Genomic DNA, 4,976 nt, shown 5'->3' with positions numbered 1-4,976 from the left:
ATGTGTATATAATAAAAATATTGTATTGTATTGTAATTGTATATTTTGTATTGTATTGTAATGTAATTGTTTATCTTGTATTGTACTGTATTCTAATTCAATGAATTGAATTGTATTGTGCATATGTGTGCGTTAGTGTGTTGGGGCTTGTAAGCATCAATGCATATGTGCTTTCGTCTGTGGTTGTATATGCGTGTGTGTGTGTGCGTCTGCGTGTGTGTATGTGTGCTTGTGTGTGTGTGTGTGTGTGTGTGGTGTGTGTGTGTGTGTGTGTGTGTGGCTGCATTTGACGAAAAGATGCAGCAGACGTAAATTAAATTCAAGAGCTTGTTCCCGCCAAAAACAGGTATTTGCTTGTCACTAAATTGAAGATCTATGGTGCTGGAGGTGCTATCATCCTCCTGATGATGATGACGATAATGACGATGATGACGACGATGATGATGATGTTATGACGACGATGATGAGGAGGATGATAACGCTATGATGACGACGATGATGATGATGTTGATGACATCAATGATGATGACCATGATGATGGTAATGCTGTGATGACGACAACGACGATGAAGATGATGATGTGATGATATTTTGTCATGTTGTTGACGTTGGTGATGATACTATGACGGTGAATACCAGTGGTTATAATTGTTTTAATCATTTCGTCGTTAATTAAAATATTATTTTTTAAATTTTACAATTACTTTATTATTATTAAATCAATCACCAGCAAATTTAGTTAGTCCTTTACATTCTTATTTTCGATAATTTCAACTCAAAAATTATTTTAATTTAATCGGTTCATCAAATTAATTAATTATTTAAACTGATTAATTAATTAATTAATTAACTATTTGAATTGTAATTTATCACATTGATATTTATATTTGGTACTGATCATTGTTTGATTGAATCTGTTGGTCTGGTTGTTTGAACGAGGTTTCTACGATAGGTCATCATCCAAAGTCTTCCACTACCATTTTTGCAAATAAAAACTTCGTCAGTTTCACGAAGTACACACAATTTGTTCATGACATGGCAGACGCCAACTGTTGTCCGTGTGAACATTCCTTGACAAAACCTTATTAGTGTATAATCGAACGTTTGTTTGATGGTTTTCATAATTTTCTCCTACATGATCTCCGTTAATTATAGAAACGACACATATGCATGAAGGAACATGTAGATGTCTGAATGTCTTATTGTTGGGTGCTATTTAGTTGGTGTGACATATGTGGTATACAGTGCGGTCATGTATGGGAATGTATATTGTGATAGTGCTAAGTGCCAATTACAGACTTGTCGGATGATGCTGAAAAATGACAGAGTGCGCGTATGTGCTGTCCGTACACGTGCGTACAAAAGGTATGCACGTGTGTAACTTTTATGCGTATCTGGCACTGCTACACTTGTGCCTCTGGAAATGTGCTAAGCCTGAATGTTAGTCTGTTTGTTTATTTGTTCAAGTGTTTGCTTTCGTGCTTTCTATGCTCATTGTTGTGACCTCTGCTAAGTCTGCGCACTAAAATTTACAACATGTGTGTGTGTGTATGTGCGCTCGCAAGCGTGCGTATTTATGTGCGTGTATTGAAGTGGGATTGAACGTTTGTTGAATGAGCGTGCGAGTTGAGGTGTGCGTGTGTGATCTGATGAGATGTGCGTGGTGCGAGTTGGGATGTGCGTGTGTGATCTGATGAGATGTGCGTGATTCAGAGCGATAGGCCGGTGTAATAAAGAACGATTCAATCAACGAGAACGAGATGTTTATTGCGACATACACTGAATAGGGGCCACGCTACCAACGTTGTTACCATGGTGACGTGCATACGTTAACATCACTACGATCATGATGATGGTGGTGGTTATGATGATGGTGATGGTGATGATCTTGTTGATCGTGGTGGTGGTGATGATCATAATGATGATGATGATGTTGATGATCTTGTTGATCATGATGTGGTATTGATCATGATGATGATGATGGTGATGGTGAGGAGGAGGAGGATGCTAATATATGATGAAGATGGTGGTGATGATGACAACATGCAGGATAACAAATGATGATAAAAGTGATGTTCATGCGCTTATTAAGAATGATGAGAATGATAAGGAAGACGAAGGCAGTAGTGATGACAACGACGACAACGATGAAAGTTTTAGTGACGTCGTTAGGCAAAGCAATGAAAGCGATTGAAGAGAATTTATAACTGGATGTTAAAAGTTAACACGATCAACGTCATTAGGTGAACTGTTTGCAATATTTTACGATGATGACGACGACGACGATGGTGATGACGATGGTGATGACAATGAATAGGATGAAGATGATAATGATGATGACGTTGATGATGACGTTGATGAGAATGAGTATGATAATAATGACGATGACGGAATGATGCCGCTACCGATGACGATGATGATAAGTGTCTACGTTTTAATTTTTGAAAAAAATTCTATACCATACTTTACGTTCATCTCCATAAACTTGTAACGAAGTAATAAATAAATAATTCAACTCGTGAATTAGATAGCTATTTCCTAGATAGATATTATTAGATATATATATTATTAGATATATATCTATTAGATAGATAGTTCTTTTAACTTTTGTTGGAGGTCATTAAGAATGAAAGAAACGAATAGGAAATTTTTAAGAGGAATTAAAATATTAAGATAAAAATGGAAAAATTGTTAGGTTCTGGGAAATTCAGTGAGTGAGAACAATAAAAAGAGAGAGAGGAAGAGGGAGAGAAAGAAAGAGAAGAAGAGTGAGAGTTGGGGGTAAGTTAGCATTAGAGAATGAATAGAGCTGAAGTTATTAGTCGCTGACGTTTCATGGTGTTTTTATGGTGGTCCAGTGGTGCAAATGCATCCTGGGGATAGTTTATAGGTTTTCTTTAAATGTACTTTTACATTTTCTCTTGTCGTTTACTCGTTTGTATGTCTGTATATTTGTATGCATGTTTGTTTGTATGCATGTTTGTTTGTATGCATGCTTGCGTGTTTGTTTGTATGTACACTTGTTAGTTTTTTGTTTGTTTGTATGCATGTTTGTTAGCTTGCTTGTTTGTTGCATTGTTTGTTTTTGAAGTTTGTTAGTTTGCCGCTATTATGTCTGTTGGCGGTATAATGCTCTGCTGTTTGTATATTTTATTGAGTGTTGTTAAGTTTTAGTGTTCTATCTTTAGCGTACGTGTATATTTATAGAACATTGAGTCGTACAGCAAGCAACCAGCCAGTTGGTTGGATGGTGTTGGCGTTGAAGGTGCTGTTCAGCAGCCATCCTCATTTCATTCCAAGTCGTAAATTAAACTTTCTTGGTTTTGTAAAATTTCACTTCTGGTTTTATTAATATTTCTATGATTTGCAAGCACATTACAAAAAATATTTCAACGCTTCTTATTTGTTCATCCATCTTTCGATGTTTATAAAACGCAGAGTTTAATTATTCTAAAACTGCAACTCTCTGGTATTAAACCGTAGACTTGATTTGCCTGTTTCATTCAATCAACTAATCATTCAGTTTTGTTTCCAAAGCGCAATTTCCGCGATGTTCAACAGCGCTCATCAACAAATTTTTTTTTACAAACAGATCGTCTTGAGTTCCGTTCTGAACTTAGTAAAGTAATCAGAAGTATTTAGAGATGAAGTTGAAGAGTTTCAGAGATAATTCTATAAAACTTGTCAAGGCATGATGTTGGTCACTACTTTAATATTACAATCTTTATGTATGTTTTTGTTTCTTCATTATGAATATTTAAAACGATTAAGCTCTGACATGTTATAGAATCTTAATTGCTCATGTGATTGTATACAATGACTAAAATTTTCATACACTCACAAACACACGCACACACATGTGCATACGGATGTATTTGTATTATTCATTGTATTTGTGTTTCGGTATGTGTGTTTGCAACATCGTTGAACGGTTATGTTTTTTTTATGATCTCCGTACATTCTTGTTCTCACAGCTCCGAACGCACCGCTTCCATTGCATTTTCCGCATTTAAAATCTTTTTACGACAATATTGTATTTTTTTCCTTCATTTTATATCTTCCTTTTGTTGGCTGATGTTATTTTAACGCATTTCAGCAGAAAGAAGGTGAGGGCCCAGTTTTTAATTAGCGTGTGTTTGCTTCTTCCTACGTTCCAATGTTTCTTATTCTTGGTGTTTGTTTGTTGTTGTGTGATGTTCTCGATAGTGTTGTTGCTTGTGACGATGTTGATGTTGTCATGTTGTCGTCGTCGTTGTTGTTTTTAAAGTTGTTTCTCAACATTTTGATCCTGTTATGTTACGTATGTTGTTTGTCAGTTGGTGAAGCGACTTGTTGTTCAAACTGGCCATTATTCAACTAAAATCGTGAGTCGCAAAATCCTTTAACATTTCCAGGTCTGTGTAAGTTGAAATTTGTTATTTCGTTCAAGTTTTTCACATTTGCAATGTTTGATGTAGTGGCATTTGACTAAAAACAAAAATTTTTTAAGTTGTTTTTAATTAACATTGAATAATTTTATTTAATGTTAAACTTCTTAATCGCAAAGAATTATTATTTTTTGTTTCTTTCATAACTACTGCCAATTGTATTTATTTCAAAAGGATATAGCATCAACTGTTATATTCCTTCCACCACCACCCACCTACCTTGCAAAAGTTCAAATCATAAAAATAGGATTTTAAAAATTGAGTGCAATGGTGAAGATGATGAAGATGATGACGAAATAATAATGAGTAAAGTGACTTTATTATGACGATGAAATGAGTAAAGTGACTTTATGATGACAATGAAATGAGTAAAGTGACTTTATGATGTGAGCACTTGTCGGCTTTATTGATTTGCACTCTTTTCTTATTGATTGCAACAAGGGACTGAGATTTACATCGTCATTTTAATGACATTCTTTATCATGTTAATCACAATCTTTATCGTTTTAATCACAGCTCTTATGATAATCATTTTAAGAGTTGGTAAAA

Source organism: Helobdella robusta, assembly GCF_000326865.2.
Source record: "Helobdella robusta unplaced genomic scaffold HELROscaffold_19, whole genome shotgun sequence".
Classification (NCBI taxonomy): Eukaryota; Metazoa; Annelida; class Clitellata; order Rhynchobdellida; family Glossiphoniidae; genus Helobdella; species Helobdella robusta.
The sequence above is the reverse complement of the archived record's forward strand: the minus strand, read 5'-3'. Positions refer to the sequence as shown.